Source organism: Rhodnius prolixus, unplaced genomic scaffold (assembly GCF_049639745.1).
Source record: "Rhodnius prolixus isolate KJV_2025 unplaced genomic scaffold, Rpr scaffold_7, whole genome shotgun sequence".
Taxonomy (NCBI): Eukaryota; Metazoa; Arthropoda; class Insecta; order Hemiptera; family Reduviidae; genus Rhodnius; species Rhodnius prolixus.
Genome location: NW_027411582.1, coordinates 23,532,691 through 23,555,287, shown reverse-complemented (window position 1 = coordinate 23,555,287; position 22,597 = coordinate 23,532,691). Strand labels below are relative to the sequence as shown.

The 22,597-nt window shown below is 40.5% G+C and overlaps 1 protein-coding gene and 1 long non-coding RNA gene across 8 annotated transcripts in view; both read right to left on the bottom strand.

Moving 5' to 3' along the window:
* Positions 1 to 22,597, bottom strand: part of LOC141447210 (calcitonin gene-related peptide type 1 receptor-like) — a 444,034-nt gene that overhangs the window by 54,352 nt on the left and 367,085 nt on the right. The gene's annotated exons all lie outside the window — the stretch shown is intronic.
* Positions 10,133 to 17,885, bottom strand: LOC141447218 (uncharacterized). Its single transcript, XR_012454215.1, has 2 exons — positions 17,272 to 17,885; positions 10,133 to 10,390 (listed from the first exon to the last, which is right to left on the bottom strand). It is a non-coding gene; the product is annotated as an uncharacterized lncRNA (long non-coding RNA).

The following is a 22,597-nucleotide window of genomic DNA, read 5'->3' as shown; positions in this document are numbered from 1 at the left end:
GATCCAATTATTTGTTTAATGATAGTAATTGTCACTTTAATTCCATTTAAGGCAATGACTACCACATCCTTTCTAGTACATACGACCTCAGGGTAGCATTCTTTCGCTTAGACAACCCTGTTCATAATGCGCTGTAGAGACTCTTAGGTAAAACAAATCTAAGAGTAAAACGTACGATTTTGAACTCTTGTACCAACCAACCTCACAGCCTACTCCGCAGCTAACTGAGCTAATACCTTCTGTTCGGTCGCGATCGGGGACGTTCGGCCATGGCTATGACTTCGCGCTGGTCGGCCCATCGCCCGCGCGCGTACTGACGTTCGCCTCCGCTGGTTGGACTTTCAGCTTGTCGTATATATTTAAAACCTTATTCTTATTCTCTGAAGCTTTGTATATATTTTAACTTATTTTCGATGTTATTCTATGCCATTCTCATGCTGCCCAACTACCCCCTCTACCTTCTCTTAGACCATAGGGTCACCTCCTTATCTCTTGAGGGAGTCCGCTATTGACCAGCGTCTTGTATGGTGCTTGGTCTGCTGTATGTGCCTTTGAGCCTGCTGGTTTTACTGTGCTTCTTACCGCTTCTCTACGCTGCTACGCTTCGCTTCCGCCTTGGTAGTATACACGTACCATCACTCGATTGGCATCAAGAGACATCACCCCAATTATTCTACGCTTCGTGGGCCACTCCGTGGACCCGCTTCCGGTGCAAGGTTCGTTCTCTCCTTACGCCTTTCCTGAGATTTCCCTCTTCCTCCACGCTACGCTTAACCATCAGACAAGTATATACAGTTCCTATTTCCGCTTTCCTTCTAGACGCATATACATGTACTATTTCCGCTTTCCTTAGAGACGCTTATACCTCTACCATATCCGCTGTCCTGGCATTCGCATTATACCTCTAGCACTGCGCTTCAGGAGCTTCTCTTCCGGCCGCAAGGGTAAGTGGTACTCATTCCTACCTCTGCTCTACTCTCTATATATATTTGCATGTATTCAAGTGTGACCTATTCACGATTATTGTAACCCGCTTCGTCACTTCCGGTTTTATCCGCTGGCGCATAGCGCCCCGCCTAACGCTACGCTTTGGGGTGTCAACGTTCACGCGCTGACACCTTCCTCTAATAACAGGCCTCTAACAGATTATACTCTTAGTAAGTATGTAAAGAATAATACGCCTCCTTACGTTTATAGAAATAAGTTTCTAGAAAGGACGAGAAATAAGTATGTGAATTATAAGCAAATTTTCACTGACGGCTCTAAAACGGCTACAGGAGTGGGATCGGCCTGGGTGATAGATGGAAGGAGTTACAGCTGGTCACTGAACAATATTTCTATTATCTTCACAGCGGAACTTTTTGCGATTTTCAAAGCTTTAGAACACATAATAGATTCCGCTGAAAGAAAATTTCTAATTTGTTCAGATTCTCGAAACTCTCTGGATGCGATATGTAAGTTGGATACAGACAGCCTACTCATCCAGACCGTGCATAAAGTCTGCATCTTTGTGCTGAAATTCGAAAAACAGTCGTTTTCCTATGGACTCCCGGACATTCGGGGATTAAATACAATGAAATCGCCGATAAGGCCGCTAGGAATGCAGCCTAAAAGAAAATGTTCTGCCGTTGGATTGGAGGGTTTATCTGCGCACCCAAGCCTTATTGCAATGGAAACGGTAATGGGAAACACTTCCATTAATGAATAAGCTGAGAAATATTAAATCCACACCATTGAAATGGATGACTTCAAGCAGACAGTCCCGCCACGAAGAAGTCATACTTCCAAGACTAAGAATAGGCCATACGATGCTAACCCATGGCTATATCTTTAGAGGTGAGCAGCAACCCATATGTGGAACCTGCAATGTAATACCATCCGTCCATCATATTTTCGTAGAATGTACCCAGATATACATGGGCTAGGCGGAAGTTAAACATGGGTAATAGCATGAAAGAGATACTGGACGATAATGAAGACAATGCAAGGAAAGCCTTGCAAAACCTTAAAGATATAGATTTATTTAGTCTCATATGACACTATGCTAGTCTCTAATTATGTATGTAAATATGTTTTCATCTTATATTAGGTTATTAATGTGATGCGAGGAATATCAAGTACTCCATCACAAAAAATTATAGATTTTGTAATCCACTATGATGAAAATATCCATGAAATATAGCACGAGCTTCTAAGGCGTCACGGTAGCCGAGCGGGTTAGGAGGCGGGACCTGAAAAGCTAATATGCATGGTGGTGCTGGGTTCGATTCCCGGATTGGCCTTGAATTTTATCTAATGGTTAAATGAGAAATAGTAAAGTAGTTTGCTAGTCGCCTCCGTCCGCGACACCTAATTGGTAGTTGGACGTACGAGGGTCGTTTGAAAAGTCCGTGCAAAGTCAGAGAGATAGCACTACAGGCGCGTATCGAGGTTATGTTTAGTTAGTAGTATCTCTTAGAAGAACACACACCAAGTTTCAGCCAGATCGGTCTATTTCTTTGTGTTTGGCATTCGTTTAAATCGAGGAAGTCGAGTGATTTTCAAAAAATGGACGAAAAAGAATTTCGTGTGTTGATTAAACACTACTTCATGAAAGGCAAACTTCCTCAGGAGACTAAAGAGAAGCTTGATAAACATTAGGGTGACTCTGCACCTTCGATTAGAACAGTTTATAAGTGGTTTCAAAATTTTCGGAGTGGCCATATGGGCACAAGTGACGCTGAACGTTCTGGACGCCCTGTTGAGGTTATTACTCCAGAAATCATTGATAAAATCCATGATATGGTGATGGATGACAGAAGAGTGAAGGTGCGTGAGATTGCTAGTGCTGTGGGCATCTCGAATGAACGGGTACATAATATTTTGCATCAACATTTGGACATGACAAAGCTATCTGCAAGATGGGTGCCGCGATTGCTCACGCTCGACCAAAAACGAAATCGTGTGAAGTGTTGCAAGGACGGTTTGCAGCTGTTCCAGAAGAATCCGCAGGACTTAAAGCGTCGTTTCGTCACTGTGGATGAAACATGGATACATCACTACACTCCTGAGACCAAAGAACAATCTAAACAATGGGTTACCAAGGGGGAATCTGCGCCAAAAAAAGGCGAAGACCGTTCCTTCGGCCGGAAAGATGATGGCGACTGTCTTTTGGGATTCGCAAGGAATAATCCTCATCGACTATCTGGAAAAGGGTAAAACTATTACAGGTGCATATTATTCATCGTTATTGGACCGTTTGAAAACCGAGCTGCAAGAAAAACGCCCACGATTGGCCCACAAAAAAGTCCTTTTCCATCACGACAACGCACCAGCTCACACCTCAGCAGTTGTGATCGCAAAATTAATGGAAATAGGGTTCCAACTCGTTTCACATCCCCCCTATTCTCCAGACTTGGCTCCCTCGGACTACTATTTGTACCCCAATATGAAGAAATAGCTGGCGGGAAAAAGATTTTATTCAAACGAGGTGGTGATTGCAGAAACGAATGGCTATTTTTCAGACTTGGACAAATCCTATTATTCGGAAGGGATCAACAAACTAGAGCAGCGTTGGACGAAGTGTATAAGCCTAAAAGGAGACTATGTTGAAAAATAAAAAAGGTTTACCCCAAAAAATTAAGTAGTTTTTATTTTTGCACGGACTTTTCAAACGACCCTCGTAAAGCCCCGCCTGTAAAAATAGGCGATTACTTTACTACTTACATTACTTATAGCGAGCTTGTGAATCTCTAGTTAGATTTAGTGAGGATAATCTCGAATCTTTTTTTTTTCTTGGAATAAGGCCTGTGATCTGAGGAGACAATAAAGAACGTACACGAATTGCATTTGATTCCTGGCGGTTGAAGAAATAATAATATCATAACGACTAATATTCAGAGTTCACTAAATTATTTTGATTCCATTCTTCTACTTGTTTGGCGCTCATGAAGATCTTTGGCCTCCTCAACGAATTTCTGGTAATTCTGATCTTCATCTTTTCTCCTTTTATATCTTCACACCATCCACAACGCTGTCAAACCATTTCATTCGAAGCCTTCCTCGCCTTCTAGCTAAGCCTGGGATAGACTAGGAACAGATTTTTTGACTATTCTCTCGTTTCCCATGCGCTCCAAGTGATCCTAGTAAAAAAAAATCTTTCTTTTTTTTGATAAGGCCAACCATGTTCTGATCTGCAACAGGTCTTTAACTTCTCTGTTAGTCCTTATTCGCCATTCATCACCTTCTTAAGTAAGGCCTCAAATCCTTCTAAGAAGCACTTTCATATATTAACTTCTTAGCTGCAATTCATTCTCTTTCGCAAGAGTCCCCATGTTTACTCCTATAGGAAACTATTCGTCTAAAATTAATTTATAGATCAACACTTTATCGCTTTTTATATCCTTCATACAGCCGTACTTTCTGAAAAAAAAGCTACTATACCGACAGAAATCTTGGCATGTATTAACACACATTACTTTTAGCAGTGACAAGCGATCCTAGATATTTAAAACTGTCAACTAGCTCATAATGAAGCAAACCTAGATTTAAATCATTTTTATAATCATTTTCCGAAAGCAAATAGCCTTGAGCATAGGATGCATTTCGCTTTTGCTTTACTATTTACTTCTAGTCCGGGCATACCGCTGAACTAATTCTTCGAAAGACCTTCCATTGATGCTTCTTCGACAATGACAGCATGTGACAAGTGTTTGGTCTCTCTCTTTCACGGTCTTTCCTAAAATTTGGTTTGAACATTGCAGAGGATAGTGGATCTCAAAGTTTTAGCTCCTTGGTGCAAAATAACCACAAATATTCTTTAGAGGTATTCTTTAATCATTTGCGACTAACTCTTCCATTTTTAAAACATGATCACTGTTCGGTCGCGATCGGAGACGTTCGGCCAGTTCGGCTGGCTATGACTTCGCGCTGGTCGGCCCATCGCCCGCGCGCGTACTGACGTTCGCCTCCACTGGTTGGACTTTCAGCATTGTATATATTTTAACTTATTTTCGATGTTATTCTATGCCATTCTCACGCTGCCCAACTACCCCCTCTACCTTCTCTTAGACCATAGGGTCACCTCCTTATCTATTGAGAGAGTCCGCTACTGACCAGCGTCCTGTACGGTGCTTGGTCTGCTGTATGTGCCTTTGAGCCTGCTGGTTTTACTGTGCTTCTTACCGCTTCTCTACGCTGCTACGCTTCGCTTCCGCCTTGGTGGTATACACGTACCATCACTCGATTGACATCCAGGGACATCACCCCAATAATTCTACGCTTCGCGGGCCACTCCGTGGACCCGCTTCCGGTGCAAGGTTCGTCCTCTCCTTACGCCTTTCCTGAGATTTCCCTCTTCCTCCACGCTACGCTTAACCCTCAGACAAGTATATACAGTTACTATTTCCGCTTTCCTTCTAGACGCATATACATGTACTATTTCCGCTTTCCTTAGAGACGCTTATACCTCTACCATATCCGCTGTCCTGGCATTCGCCCTTATACTTCTAGCACTGCGCTTCAGGAGCTTCACATCCGGCCGCAAGGGTAAGTGTTACTCATTCCTACCTCTGCTCTACTCTATATATATATTTGCAGGTATTCAGGTGTGACCTATTCACGATTATTGTGACCCGCTTCGTCACTTCCGGTTTTACGCTACGCTTTGGGGTGTCAACGTTCACGCGCTGACAATCACATTTAAAAAATCGAAAATCAAGAAATGTGCTCCAGTATTTATAAACATTTTCTTTTAACTTAGTTAAGACGATTAAAAATTTTATCATCCATCACACCAGTCTGGAATTTAAACTAAAAATTTACTGAAGTTCGAGACATAATACTGAATAAATCATCGCTATTAATAAATATTAAATAAAGATAAAAGTCTTGAAAAAGAAGTAAAAATAATGATGAAAATGATGTTTTATTAAATTTTAATAATGGCCTAGCAATATTTCATTATCTAGAAATAAGATTAGCTTCTTTACTAATATTATTACTTCGCCCTACTTCTAGGTCCATTTTTCATTTTTCTTTTTTCAAAGAAAATTACTAAACATAAAAAGATAATTTATCAGTATAAGAGAACATTACCTTCAGAGTACCGGTTTCTGTTATAAATTGCTCCATTTGGTAGAATTATAAAGAATTTTTAGAAGTCAAAATTGTAAACTGAGACAAAATTTGTGGTGAACCATTAGATTGAAATTAGTATTTAGTGAAAATGCCCACACAATTTATCTCACTTAAAAAAGTTACAAAGTCAAATTTTCTTACAATTAGAATTTCGTACTATAATAAACTGTATAATTGCTTTCAGTATATCTCACTTTGAACTCTTAAATTTCAGGAACTTTAGACTAGGTTTAACACTATTAACCTCAACTTTGGCTATAACTTAGACACATATGTTATTTTACTAACCACTTTGGAGTGAAAACAGAAGGTTTCACTATATTTAACAAAATAAACGTTTTCTCTGAAGACAGGTTAGAAATCATTGTAAACAAATCTCTTAATATGAAATTAATTATGTGGAAATTGGGAAAAGGAACATTTCTTTATAAACATTCTCTCAGCATATTTAAGAAAGTATTGTGATTATGGCAAATTCGACTAGGAATATAAAATTTCACTGGAAATAACCGCTTATGAAGTCCCCTAATTCAGAATAAGGGATATTTAGAAAACAAAATACTCGTATCTCACAAAAGGAAAAAAATTGCTGGAAGCAATTTATTATATTTCGAATTTGGTCCACCTGAGCCTTTGAATACATGTAAAATTGCATGTTTGAATTTTACAGGAAAATGTGACTACACCTACAACTCTCAAATTTCGAAATAACATCTTTTTATTCTTAAGAAATCTTAAAATAATAATGACAAAAATCTGTCGAATTTGAGCCAAACATTACTAAACCCAGTCATACATTCCTTTCAGGAAACAAACAAAAAAGTACCATTATATTTTTTAGCATTCTTCGCTTAAGCAGACCAAGTAACTGTGTAAACTTGGTCCAAATTTCGTTTAGCTTTTGCCGATAAAGTTAAATTGGCGAAGCTAATGACTTTGAAAGAAAGTAAATCAAATAATACGAGGGTCGTTTGAAAAGTCCGTGCAAAAATAAAAACTACTTAATTTTTTGGGGTAAACCTTTTTTATTTTTCAACATAGTCTCCTTTTAGGCTTAGGCTGGAAACATAGTGGAGCGGCGAGCAAAGCGGCGATGATAGCGAAGAGCGAAGCGGCAAAAACAAAAACTAGAAATAGATAGAGTTGCTCTATCTTCGCTTTGCTCGCCACTATGCGCGGTCCCATATGTTTACTTGTGTTTGATTTCGCTGCTTTGCTCCTCGCTATCATCGCCGCTTTGCTCGCCGCTCCACTATGTTTCCAGCCTTATACACTTCGTCCAACGCTGCTCAAGTTTGTTGATCCCTTCAGAATAATAGGATTTGTCCAAGTCTGAAAAATAGCCATTCGTTTCTGCAATCACCTCCTCGTTTGAATAAAATCTTTTTCCCGCCAGCCATTTCTTCATATTGGGGAACAAATAGTAGTCCGAGGGACCAAGTCTGGAGAATAGGGAGGATGTGAAACGAGTTGGAACCCTATTTCCATTAATTTTGCGACCACAACTGCTGAGGTGTGAGCTGGTGCGTTGTCGTGATGGAAAAGGACTTTTTTGTGGGTCCAATCGTGGGCGTTTTTCTTGCAGCTCGGTTTTCAAACGGTCCAATAACGATGAATAATATGCACCTGTAATAGTTTTACCCTTTTCCAGATAGTCGATGAGGATTATTCCTTGCGAATTCCAAAAGACAGTCGCCATCATCTTTCCGGCCGAAGGAACGGTCTTCGCCTTTTTTGGCGCAGATTCCCCCTTGGTAACCCATTGTTCTTTGGTCTCAGGAGTGTAGTGATGTATCCATGTTTCATCCACAGTGACGAAACGACGCTTTAAGTCCTGCGGATTCTTCTGGAACAGCTGCAAACCGTCCTTGCAACACTTCACACGATTTCGTTTTTGGTCAAGCGTGAGCAATCGCTGCACCCATCTTGCGGATAGCTTTGTCATGTCCAAATGTTGATGCAAAATATTATGTACCCGTTCATTCGAGATGCCCAGAGCACTAGCAATCTCACGCACCTTCACTCTTCTGTCATCCATCACCATATCATGGATTTTATCAATGATTTCTGGAGTAGTAACCTCAACAGGGCGTCCAGTACGTTCAGCGTCACTTGTGCCCATATGGCCACTCCGAAAATTTTGAAACCACTTATAAACTGTTCTAATCGAAGGTGCAGAGTCACCATAATGTTTATCAAGCTTCTCTTTAGTCTCCTGAGGCGTTTTGCCTTTCATAAAGTAGTGTTTAATCAACACACGAAATTCTTTTTCGTCCATTTTTTGAAAATCACTCGACTTTCTCGATTCAAACGAATGCCAAACACAAAGAAATAGACCGATCTGGCTGAAACTTGGTATGTGTTCTTCCAAGAGATGCTACTAACTAAACATAACCTCGATATGCGCCAGTGGTGCTATCTCTCTGACTTTGCACGGACTTTTCAAACGACCCTCGTACTCTTTACTACATCAAATATTTATATTGGTTTAAACTTTTTGACTAAAACATTTTTGGTTAATTAATTTTAGGAATTTTCATATTTTTTCTTATTATTCCGAACTTCATTTGGAATTTAAACAATGCAGTACAAGACTTGTTAAAATATTTTGGAGCTGCTAATTCAGTTTAATGAAAAAAAATGAGAGAGAGACAAATTAATTCAGTAAACTTTTCCGAAAAAATAAAACATTCTATAACTTACTATATAAAGTTTAGGATTAAATAATGACTGAAACAATTTGTTAGTGAACTCTCACAAGCAACTTTACACAATTCAGACATGGCTTTATTAAATAAATCCTAACGTATACAAAGTTTCCAAACTTGTGCAAATATATACACATGACAAAGTATAAACAGTACGAGCAGTTATTATTAAGTTTGCAAATTTGTATAATAACAAAGAGAATTGGATGATTAATTTTTCCATAAATAATAATGATATAATTTTATACTTTCGAGATATTTACAAAAGATATGAATATAAGAAAAATCAAACACACAATTGAACATGAGGTTTGTAGTTGGTTGTTTTTAGGTCTAATTGTTTGTAAATTTACTATTGACGCCGAAATCTTCCATTAAAGAAATTTAATGGATTTGTTAGATCCAAAGTCTAGAAAGTACTGTTGATATTTCTCTACTCACAGGGCACTGGAGGAACGCTACCTTTCTCCACCGTTTATGCTACAAATTGGCACTGTTGCTACAAAAAAATACACAGAGCTGGAACTACGAGGTCTGTAAATTAAGTAATGAGACTGATTTTTTTAAAATTTTTTTATTCAAAAAGAATTACAATTCTATATTGTCACCTTCAAAATAACTTCCTTCTGAAGCCACTCAGCGCTGGAGACGTTTCTTCCACTCCTCATAGCAGTGCTCGAACTTCGATACTGGAATTAGTCTTCACCTGGTCGGTTACAGCCGTTTTTGAATGTTTTCGACTGTCCCAAAATGAGTTCCCTTGAGGTGATTTTTCAACTTCGGGAAGAGAAAAAAGTCACAAGGACTCAAGTCAGGCGAATAAGGAGGCTGAGGAGTCACAGGAATGTTTTTACTGGCCAAAAACTCTGGTTTATTGAAATTGCCATGTGACAAGGAGCATTACCCGTGATGCAACACCCACTTGTTCTTGATGTTTGGGTCTCACACGAGAATGACCCTTTTTCGAAGTCTTTCAAGAACCTCTCGGTAAAAGTGTTGATTGACCGTTTGACCTTGTGGTAGAAACTCTTTGTGGACGATTCCGTGGATATCGAAACAACAAATCAGCATGCATTTGATCTTCGACTTCGCTATCTGTCGGGGCGTGATAGGGTTCCGTGCGGAACCTTACTATTTCCGCACCCTGTTTAAAGAAGGTAGGCCCAATGGGGATTGGAGGGTCCTTAAATACAGAGAAAATGACCACAATTACCACTTAGCACTTATAATTATAATTGAAGTTAAATTATAAGGTTGGAATGGATGCCCAAAACATAAAAATGTGAAAATAATTATTTTATGGAATAAAAAGTAAAGTAAAAAAGTCTAAATACCGATTTGATGCTGGTGAGAATCGAACCTGCGGTGTGAAGCGTTAGTGTCAGCAGTCGCTCACGCTACCATTAGGCTAAGCCGCTGGCTATATATGGTGTGCTTCTCTACGGACGATAATCGTAGGTATGCGCCTGCTGGACGCCGGAACTGCTCACGTACATGTACGAGGCGTTATCGTAGGCGGAAACGTTCGAGCCTTCCACTACCGCACTTGCACTCACTATTTTGTTCTTGATTTGCAAATTAATAACAAAGACGTTGTACTTGCACAAATATAATTATAACCGTTGTAATTGTACAAGTATAATCATAAACGTTGTAATTGTACAAAACGTAAGTATAAGACAATGCAAAGAAATTGAGCAAGGGATAGGCGAGGTAAACAATACTCCGACTAAGCCCTGATGTCTGCTCGTATGTGGCTGGCACCGTACTACTACTGAGTACTGACTCTTGTTGCTGGGCACAGCAACAAGGTGCAAAGTTTAACTTTTTTGTTTGCTGTTAGGCAGCAAACAGCATAGACTGTAGCCCTTCTAGAATTTATTTTAATATTTTAAATTATAATTTAACTTCGGGTACAGTACACTCCAAAACTTATAATGTGGCCTGAACATACCGCCCACCAAAATTATATTAAATTTTCCAAGATCTATAGTTCATTGTGAAGCAGCGAGATCCGCGGAAGATGGCCTATTCTGGTTCAAGGGGTAGTAAGGCTAGGAGAAGGAGTTTACCAAGGGTTGTAAAGCTGCAGTTCGGTCGCTATGGAAAGACTTGATAGATTGAAATGAAAGTTAAATAAAGGGAATGATATGGATGCTTGGCATCAGTAAGCAAGCTGGTGCATTGCGCACGGCTTGAATGTATTAATTTGATAGTTAGGATTGTTGGTTAAGAGGCGCCAAAGGAACCAATTTGGCTACGGGCCTCTTGTAGGTGCCGGTTTTAGTCCGTATCGTAACTACCCGGACTATACCGTCGCTGCCGGGATGTGTTTCTGTGACTCTAGCTAATGGCCAAGATTTCTGTGGGGAATTGGGCTCTTTGAGGATAACCAAATCTCCCACCAGAATATTAGGGGTGCTCTTTAGCCACTTCTGGCGTTGCTGGAGGAAATGGAGGTACTCCATGCGCCACCGATTCCAGAAATGCTGCGTTTTGTCCTGAATAAGTTGCCAGCGCTGAGATAGTCTTGTGCTCCCAGGAGAGTGCTCCTCGGGTAAGGCGGTTATGGATCTTCCGATGAGGAAGTGCCCTGGAGTCAGACAAGCTATGTTATCTGGGTCGGATCCCATAGGTATAAGGGGTCTAGAGTTGAGGATGCCTTCTATTCTGCAGAACAATGTAGCCAGTTCTTCGTAAGTAAGCGCGTTCTCCCCAATCACCTTGTGTAAGATGGTTTTACAGGACTTGATGCCGGCCTCCCATAGCCCTCCAAAGTGGGGAGCTGAAGGTGGATTGAAAGACCACTCAATCTCCTGAGGCACGGTATATTGAGTGATCCGTTCTTGCGCTTGAGCCGACCTAAGTAGCACCATTAATTTTCTGAGGCGATGAGCCGAGCCGATGAAATTTGTACCACAATCCGAATAGATGTGCGCCGGCTTTCCTCTTCTGCTGACAAAGCGTTCGAGTGCTGCCAGAAAGGCGTCAGTTGTGCACTTGGATACTAGTTCCAGGTGCACGGCTTTAGTGGACATACAGACAAATAGGCATAAGTATGCCTTCCCGAGAGCAGCCTTTCGCCGCAAGGATTCACGTATGTAGAACGGACCTCCAAAATCTACGCCAACGCGAGCGAACACCTGCCCCTCCTCAAGTCGTGAGGAGGGCAGATTGCCCATAAGGGGAGCTTGAGGAGCACGCGTTGTCTTGTAGCATGTAACGCAATGGAAGACGCGGCGGCGAATTATTCCCCTGGCTCCGGGGATCCAGTACCTAGTCTGCAGCATGGCTTGGAGCGCTGTGCTTCCTGCATGCAGATAGGTTAAATGATAATGATCAATCAACAATTGTGTAAGGTGAGATTTGGAGGGGATAATGTAAGGATGCTTGGCATCATATGGGAGGCGAGAGTGTTCGAGTCGTCCACCCACCCTCAAAAGGCCTTCCTGGTCAATGAATGGACGCAGGGAGGAAAGGGATCTAAGGTTTACTACCTTACCGTCAAAGGTCACATAGCAGCGTTGTGCAAGCTTTACAAGAAGCTTTCCGGCCTTCCTATATTCGGGAAGCGATATAGGGCCAATGGGCAGTGCACGGTGTTGCAACTTGTTTATGAACCTTAGGACATAGGCAGTGCTACGCACCAGCTTGGGGTACGTACTGAAACGCTCAATCCAGTCGAATGCGTCTGAGTCAGATGTGGTATTGAGCGCGGTGATGTTTTTTAATTTAAGTTCAGGAAGAGGTTGGTCGTGTGGAGCGATTGGCTCGAGCCAATTACTCGGTATGGTACGCAGCCAAGAGGGCCCCGCCCACCATAGAGGATGGTGGAGAAGTTCACCTGGAAGAGTGCCTCGCGATGCGCAATCTGCAGGATTTTCCTGGGATGGCACATACTTCCATTGGTTTCTCTGGGTATTGTCCAATATAGCGACAATTCTGTGGGCTACGTACGTGTTAAGCAACTCTGGTGGAGTGGAAAGCCAACCCAGCACCACCTGAGAGTCTGTGAAGAAGATGGATTCTCTGATGCCTAACCTGGTCACCAGCCCTTGACATGAGTGGAAGAGCTTGCTGAGAAGTAATGCTCCACACAGCTCTAGGCGCGGGATTGTGGTTGGCTTGATGGGTGCAAGCTTTGTTTTTGCCTTGAGCAGGGATGCTTGGACACCCTCGGGAAGCGTGGCTAGCAAATATAGAACAGCTGAATAGCCTCGCTGTGAAGCATCGCTGAAACCTACTATTAGGTGTAGCGTGGCGTTTGGTGACGTGAAGTGGCGGCGAAGCTTTATTTCGCTTAAACAGCTAAGCTGGTCTACGAACAATTGCCACTTGTTCACGATTTGTGAGGGGCCTACCTCATCCCAACCAATTTTCGCTACCCAAAGGTCCTGGAGAAGCGTCTTAGCGAAGAAAATTGCCGGGGCTAAATATCCCAGGGGGTCATAGATGCGGGCAATGGCGGATAGGATCGCTCTCTTGGTGAGTTTCAAAGGTGGAATGCGTATTTGATATGAAAGCACGTCCTCGCTGGGGCTCCATTGAATGCCGAGTATCTTGATAGCGTGGCTATCGTCGGACAGGGCTATACAGGGATCACCAATTTCATCCTCGCGGAGAGTATGCAATAAATCTAGGGAGTTGGAGGCCCATTTACTCAAGTGGAAACCTCCCTTGCCCAGCAGGGTAACGAGCTCTTCTTTAAGGCGCATGACACCCTCGATGGTCGATGCCCCAGTGGCGATGTCGTCAACGTAAATATCCTCGAGTAGAGCTCTTGAAGCTAGAGGATATGAGTCGCCTTCGTCATGCACCAGCTGTTTGAGGGTTCTCTGGGCCAAGAAGGCAGAGGCCTTCTCACCATAAGTGACCGTACATAACTCGTACTCTTGCAGGGGTTCGTCTGGGTTGAATCTCCACAGGATGTGCTGATACTTTCTGTCGCTTGGATCCAACAGGATCTGGCGATACATTTTGACTATGTCGGCAATAAAAACGAACTGATGTACGCGCAAGCTAGTGATGACATCGCCTATATCCAGCTGTAGCTTAGGACCAGCAAACAGATGATCGTTTAGCGATCCACCTCGAGTGCTGCATGATGCGTCAAATACAACGCGTAATTTCATCTGGCCATTCTGTTCTTTGTATACCGCATGGTGAGGAATGGTGTAAAGGGAAGTGTCCGAAGGGGCTACCTTCATGTGGCCTAATGTTAGGTATCCCATCATGAAGGCATGATACTGCTCTTTTAATGAGGCATTTCTTTCGAGCTTGGCTTCCAAGTTAAAAAACCGGGTTAGCGCTTGCTGCCTGGGGTTATCCAAGTTACAGATGGAATCTTTGAATGGTAAAGACACTATGTAGCGTCCCTCAGGGGTTCTACTATGAGTAGAAATGAAATGGGATTCGCAAGCATTTTCTTCCTCTGACACAATGCGTGTTTTAGGCAGTTCTTCCACTTCCCAAAACCTTGCCATGATGTTCTCCATATCACTAGTGGAAGGCGCTAATAGAGTGGATGACTCTTGGCATAAGGTGGAGGTTTTAGTGGGGCCCGCTGCCACAAAACCGAATATTGTTGGAAGTAGCTTAGGTGAATCAGGACCTAACGTAAGAGGCTTCCCTTTGATTATGTCATAGAATAGATCGCCTCCTAGCAAGAATTCGATTGGAGCTGGCTTCCAGAATTCTTCGTCGGCGAGTACATATGATCTATACAAATTTAGCAATTCGGAAGGAAGTTGCTTATGAGGGAGAGGGCCAGTAATGCGCGTGACTACTATGACCTCTGGGGCCAAGTCTGCGCGAAGATCTGAGTAGAGCGCTGATCGAATGTGACAGGTCAATTTGCCCACTATGCCACTAAGGGGTGCCTGACCAATGCCGGATATGCATTGTGCATAGGGCTGCGGGATCAGGCCTAACCTCGTAGCGCAGTCGAGGGTCATAAACGAGTGCTGACTTCCATTATCAAGGACCGCGCGCACCCTTTGGTAACGGCCTTGGGCGGATTGCACTTCAATCACAGCTGTGCCCAACAGAACCTCTGTGTGAGTGTTTTGAGTACCCAAGGTTATGCCGCTAGTACTTGGTACTGTAGAGGATGCGGAAGGAGTAGGTTGTGTTGGAGGTTGCGAAAGGTGTAGCCAAGTATGATGCATTTTAGCGCAAAGCTGGCATCTTCTTTGTGAACTGCATGAATCCTTCCCATGCTTAGCGGAAAGACAGTTGGTGCAGCCCTTCCAATCCTTTAGCAGCTTGATGCGCTCTGAAGGAGAAGCCTTGCGGAAAGGGTCACATTGATATAGACCATGGGCCGATTTGCAAACAGGACATGATATTCGGGCAGCCTTAGATGAATCAGGATACGTTTTCTTCCTTTGTAATGGCGGATTGCCTACAACCTTGTTATCAACAAGAAGAGACGCATGAGATGTACCTCCCCTTCCGTTTGTCGGAGGGTGACTAGGTCGCAATGGATTTGAGGGAGGGCCTGAGTCCTCATTAGTTAGTTCCGAGGACCTCCACTCTATTCTAATAAAATCTATAAGATTTTGATAGGTGGGAAATTCTGTGCGCGCGTACTGCGTTTCAAAGGCTGTCCTTGTGCCCTTATCTAAGCAACGGAGGACCAGATAGAATAATAAGTAGTCGTCCGCTTGAGGAATTTTTAACTTCCGGAAGGAATCGATGCACTCAACAACAGTAGTCAGTAGATGCTTAATGGAATTGGAAGTTGGCTTGTTTTTAAGAGGGGTATAATCCAATACCGTCTTGAGGTATTTATTCGCCAATCTGCGCTTGTCATTATAGGTGGCATTGAGCAAGTGCCAGGCTTGAGAATAGTTGGCCTCCTCAATGTCTATCCCCTTAATTAAGGTGAGGGCTGGACCCTTAAGGCATGAAATAAGGAAAAGAAACTTTTCAATTCCAGATAAAGAAGCATCTGAATGAATAAGGGCAGTGAAAGTGTCGCGAAAGAGCGGCCATTCTGCCTGGTTCCCATCAAAGGTAGGAAGATTTATCTTAGGATACTGAGCTCTTATAATACGTGATTCGCTTAAGGTTGAAGCCTGGCCAGATGCTGGCGCAGGAGCTGCAACAGGAGTTGGATTCATGTGATGCTCATATATGGCGCTAATTTCATAATAATAGCGTTTCACAGTCTGCTGTAATTGTTTATCTTGTTGACTGGGAAAGAGGCTAGTTAACTGCCAGGAGAGTACTAGCTCTATTATTTTATCCCATGTAGACTGGAAGGTGTCAAAATAAGAATCTAACTTCTTGTACATACCCTTGAATAGAAATAATTGGGAAGGGTCCTCAGTGATGGATCGCCCTTGTTCTAAAAGAGCTTTAATCTCATGAGCTAAGTTTTGAAGTTTTGACTTCAGATGAGTGAACTCTGCGGTTCGTTCGGGGGTAAGGCCTTCCATTCTGAGCAATAGAATTGATGAACTGCTAGAAAATCAAAATAAAATCCCTAGAACCAGAAGAGAAATGCGGAAAGTTGAAGTAAACACAAAGCAATTATATGAAAATGCTGCCAATAGTTAAATATTTTTTCTGCGATGAGCGGAAGGGAGATATGTTATGGCCAGCGTACAATAAACAGTATTCCAGAAAGATAAATTCTGTTTTGAGAACTAACTATTAATAAACAAAGGGCTAAATGAGCCAAATATTATAAACTATAATCAAGAATGAATACAAAACACTTTTTAAAATGAAGAAATAATAGAAATAATTATTATTGAATTAAATGTAATTCGATTAAATTATTAATTGCGTTTAAACAATTCAAAATTTATAATAAAGTCTAATGTAGACGTAAAGAATTAAGTGTAATTCAATTAGATTTTTAATAGCGCTTGAAGCTCACAATTAATATTAAGTCTAATGTAGACGCAAAGGTTTAAGTGGTAATTGTGGTTTTAAATAAATATAATAACTGAATGATTGGTAATGCCCAATAGTTATTAAAGAATAATTTGCATACTTCCGGAATGCCGGAAGATAGAGAATAAAAGTAGAATCAGACTGTACTAATTCGCGGGGCGAGAAAAAGAAATAAAAATAAAATGAAATAAGTATTTTAATAAATATTTATTATTATTATTAATTTTGTTGTTGTTAATAAACATTTACTATTCGGGCAGTGCCGAAATGTAGGGTTTGTGTCCCTGTTCGGGCGCCAGAAAATGTCGGGGCGTGATAGGGTTCCGTGCGGAACCTTACTATTTCCGCACCCTGTTTAAAGAAGGTAGGCCCAATGGGGATTGGAGGGTCCTTAAATACAGAGAAAATGACCACAATTACCACTTAGCACTTATAATTATAATTGAAGTTAAATTATAAGGTTGGAATGGATGCCCAAAACATAAAAATGTGAAAATAATTATTTTATGGAATAAAAAGTAAAGTAAAAAAGTCTAAATACCGATTTGATGCTGGTGAGAATCGAACCTGCGGTGTGAAGCGTTAGTGTCAGCAGTCGCTCACGCTACCATTAGGCTAAGCCGCTGGCTATATATGGTGTGCTTCTCTACGGACGATAATCGTAGGTATGCGCCTGCTGGACGCCGGAACTGCTCACGTACATGTACGAGGCGTTATCGTAGGCGGAAACGTTCGAGCCTTCCACTACCGCACTTGCACTCACTATTTTGTTCTTGATTTGCAAATTAATAACAAAGACGTTGTACTTGCACAAATATAATTATAACCGTTGTAATTGTACAAGTATAATCATAAACGTTGTAATTGTACAAAACGTAAGTATAAGACAATGCAAAGAAATTGAGCAAGGGATAGGCGAGGTAAACAATACTCCGACTAAGCCCTGATGTCTGCTCGTATGTGGCTGGCACCGTACTACTACTGAGTACTGACTCTTGTTGCTGGGCACAGCAACAAGGTGCAAAGTTTAACTTTTTTGTTTGCTGTTAGGCAGCAAACAGCATAGACTGTAGCCCTTCTAGAATTTATTTTAATATTTTAAATTATAATTTAACTTCGGGTACAGTACACTCCAAAACTTATAATGTGGCCTGAACACTATCCTTGCTTTTTTTAGGCCTTGGAGAGGTTGAAGTGTGCCACTCCATGCTCTGGCGCTTGGTTTCTGGGCCGTACTCAAACACCCGTAATGACACGTTCCAGAAAATGGGGGTCATTTTTTCAAGGAAACTCATTTTGGGACAGTCGAAAACATTCAAACGGCTGTAACCGACCAGCTGAAGGCTATTCCAGTATATCGGAGTTCGAGCACTGCTATGAGGAGTGAAAGAAACTTCTCCAGCGCTGTTTGGCTTCAGAAGGAAGTTATTTTGAAGGTGACAATATAGAATTGTAATTCTTTTTGAATAAAAAATTTTTAAAAAAATCAGTCTCATTACTTAATTTACAGACCTCGTACCTATATTCAGCATTTTTTTTTGATGATTTAAGGCGCGTCAACATCTAAGGTTATTGGCGCCCGGAGCTTTTTTCAGTACACCGGCCTCCGGACAGTATTCTTTCGTTACAGACAACAATGTTAATCACCGGATAGTGAGCTGTAAGATGCTCCTATGAAGCATCCAGCTCACTGTCGAATCCAGCAGCTGACCCTTAGATTTTCTCTTCCTAGGAGCTTCTTACAGCTCACTGTCCGGTGATGGACAGTGTTGACTGTAACGAGAGAACACTGTCCGGAGGCCGGTAGTGCACTGAAAAATGCTCCGGGCGCCAATAACCTTAGATGTTGACGCGCCTTAAATCATTAAAAATAATAATAATAATACAAGTTTCGGAGGCCAATAATCTGGACATCACTTCGATTGGCGAAGATATTAGGATCCATTTTGCTTAATCCACATTTCGACATTTTATGAAACAGAAGAGGCAGTCATTCTTGTAGAAAACCATAAAATGGATGTATCATATAAAGATATTTTTGCAAATTAGATATGTAATTCTCAAGCTGGAGTCTTGGGTTACCTATTTAATTAAAATAAACTTCTAACAATTTATTTTACAGTATAGAATCAATATTGATCTTTTACTTTTAGTGGCATATGAATTTTAATAAACCCATTTTATACTAAGTCACAGTTAGTGACTAAATTATCAGAGTAAAAGTCATTTGAATTTAGAAATAACTTAGAAACGAACAAAACAAACCTTACTCTAAAAACCAATTACTAGTTTGAAATAGAGGACTGAAAGTCGCTGCCCATTCCGAGCAAATGGATATTTTTCATTTGTTTTAGTACATGGAAATGAGTAGTAAAGCTTTTTCATCTAGAGATTCATTCCTTCTACTTAACGACCCTACCTATACATTTCTTTATTGTCTTTCTAATTATGTTTTAAGGCAAAGTACAAGTTTTAATGTGTTCCATTATGCGTGACAATACTGAATTACCACAAAAATATTCTCTTGCAGTTTGCTGTTTGGGATTTTTTTAATTTAATTTGATGTAGGCGTAAAATGTAATTATTGTAGAATGTCCCAGTTTTATTAATGCACATAAAATTGTAAATAAACAACAAAGTTAAGTTTTTATCGACTAGCTTTTCTTTAAATTACGTGTATTACTACTGTATATTGATATTCATATTACAATAATTACAGAAATCCGAAAACAATAACTACAAGATTTTTTTTGAATAGTACCTCTACCCGAACCCATTTATTGGGCATCTTCCAAGGCAAATTGTCTACTGCCTTTCTACATGCCATTACAAGAAACATTTTGAATTTATTACATACAGGGTGTTCATTTTAAGACGGCTCAAATGCATTTCATGCTTAAACGGTTAATCTGAGCAAAAATATGGTAGAGGAAAAATTTGTTGCCCGTCACCTCTAGTTTCAGAATATGGGTCTTGATTTTAGATTCCTGCCCGCATACGCGGCTGACGCGCGACCAAAAATGAGGGTTCGCAGTTGACCCCCATTTTCAAATACACAGTTTTAAAGAGTATAAAAAGCTGTGAAAGAAACCGGAAACCGCAATTCGGTATCTTCAAAGGTGCTAGGCCATTTCAAAATCTGGTATTTATTAATAATATTTCAATTTTTTAACTTGTTATCAAAGAGAAAGAAGAGCACGCGATAGGTCATTTTTATGTATTTTTTCATCCCCTTTCTACTGAAAATATTGCCAAGGCAGTAAAGCTAGTATTTTTCTTAATATCGGGGAAATAAGTCGTTTTCCCGGTTAGAAGGTTAGCCAGGAGGTTTCAACTGCTCTCTGAATCTGAGGAGGCACCTTTGAAGGCACAGTACATATTGAGTAAAGTGCATTATTTGATAAATTAAGGAATAAGTTTGATCCTTTACATGAAAATCGCTTAAATATGTGGCAGGAGGTTTCCAATTTTTTTTTGGTAATTAAACGCAACTCTCCAAGAATTATCAAATAATTATTAAACCTTCTTGTTTGTAACAGATGTAAAATTAATTTTTAGCCATTTTGTGTATGATTGAGAACATCTAAAGCTCTTAACATTTGATTTTTCTTAGAAAAATCACTCGGAAAACTACTTATTTCCCGATATTAAGAAAAATACTAGCTTTACTGTCTTGGCAATATTTTTAGTAGAAAAGGGATGAAAAAATACATAAAAATGACCTATCGCGTGCTCCTCTTTCTCTTTTGATAACAAGTTAAAAAAATTGAAATATGATTAATAAATACCAGATTTTGAAATGGCCTAGGGCCTTTAATTTTGAAGATACCGAATTGCGGTTTCCGGTTTCTTTCACAGCTTTTTATACTCTTTAAAACTGTGTACATGAAAATGGGGGTCAACAGCGAACCCTTACTTTTGGACGCGCGTCAACCGCGTATGCGGGCAGGAATCTAAAAATCAAGTAACATATTCTGAAACTAGAGGTGACGGGCAACAAATTTTTCCTCTAACATTTTTTTGCTCAGATCAACAGTTTAAGCATGAAATGCATTTGAGCCATCTTAAAATGAACACCCTGTAGATACATAAGTTTGGGTAGACTGTGATTTTCCGTTTTTACGCACACAATGCTCTTGAAAAAGAGAGACTGCTACAAACAATTTTGAAACCTATTTTTTTTTCCAGATAAGAGGACCTTAAATCATGAACTACTGAAATACATTTCGAAAACTTTATAAAATCGGAGTTCTTAATTTTTTTTAAGAGAATAAGACATTAAAATTACTTCGGCGCAGTGTTGTTAAACAATTTTGTGTACAATGAACAAATTGTTAATTTCAAAAGGTTTAAAAAAAAAAAAATTACATTTATTAAAATCCCTTTTAGTCAAGTAACACCAGAAGAGAACTCCATTCTCTGGGCGTCTCCTACCGTTTGTATGAAATTACTATAATGGCCACCATCTAACAAATAATGGTCACTGACAAATTTTCATAACGTAATAAGTTCTACCCGTCTCTCTCTTTTCACACCAAAGAGGTTTTAGAAGCTAAAATTGAATCTTCTTTCAATTTAAAATGTAATAAATGGAAGAAAACAACACTTTATAGTAAAGAAAATATTTTTCTTTATAGTAAGAAAAGTGGTCCTAAAATTAGGTGGGCACAATATTTCTTTTCTCAATAGAAACTCATCTCTAAAATCTGAAATTAAAGTGAGTGAATCTTCTTTAAGTGAAAATGAAAGCAATAATAATTCATTGTTTTATTTTAACTTTGAATTTTTTTTTGGGTGCCATACGAGGGTCGTTTGAAAAGTCCGTGCAAAAATAAAAACTACTTAATTTTTTGGGGTAAACCTTTTTTATTTTTCAACATAGTCTCCTTTTAGGCTTATACACTTCGTCCAACGCTTCTCTAGTTTGTTGATCCCTTCCGAATAATAGGATTTGTCCAAGTCTGAAAAATAGCCATTCGTTTCTGCAATCACCTCCTCGTTTGAATAAAATCTTTTTCCCGTCAGCCATTTCTTCATATTGGGGAACAAATAGTAGTCGGAGGGAGCCAAGTCTGGAGAATAGGGGGGATGTGAAACGAGTTGGAACCCTATTTCCATTAATTTTGCGACCACAACTGCTGAGGTGTGAGCTGGTGCGTTGTCGTGATGGAAAAGGACTTTTTTGTGGGCCAATCGTGGGCGTTTTTCTTGCAGCTCGGTTTTCAAACGGTCCAATAACGATGAATAATATGCACCTGTAATAGTTTTACCCTTTTCCAGATAGTCGATGAGGATTATTCCTTGCGAATCCCAAAAGACAGTCGCCATAATCTTTCCGGCCGAAGGAACGGTCTTCGCGTTTTTTTGGCGCAGATTCCCCCTTGGTAACCCATTGTTTAGATTGTTCTTTGGTCTCAGGAGTGTAGTGATGTATCCATGTTTCATCCACAGTGACGAAACGACGCTTAAAGTCCTGCGGATTCTTCTGGAACAGCTGCAAACCGTCCTTGCAACACTTCACACGATTTCGTTTTTGGTCAAGCGTGAGCAATCGCGGCACCCATCTTGCGGATAGCTTTGTCATGTCCAAATGTTGATGCAAAATATTATGTACCCGTTCATTCGAGATGCCCACAGCACTAGCAATCTCACGCACCTTCACTCTTCTGTCATCCATCACCATATCATGGATTTTATCAATGATTTCTGGAGTAGTAACCTCAACAGGGCGTCCAGAACGTTCAGCGTCACTTGTGCTCACTCCGAAAATTTTGAAACCACTTATAAACTGTTCTAATCGAAGGTGCAGAGTCACCATAATGTTTATCAAGCTTCTCTTTAGTCTCCTGAGGCGTTTTGCCTTTCAT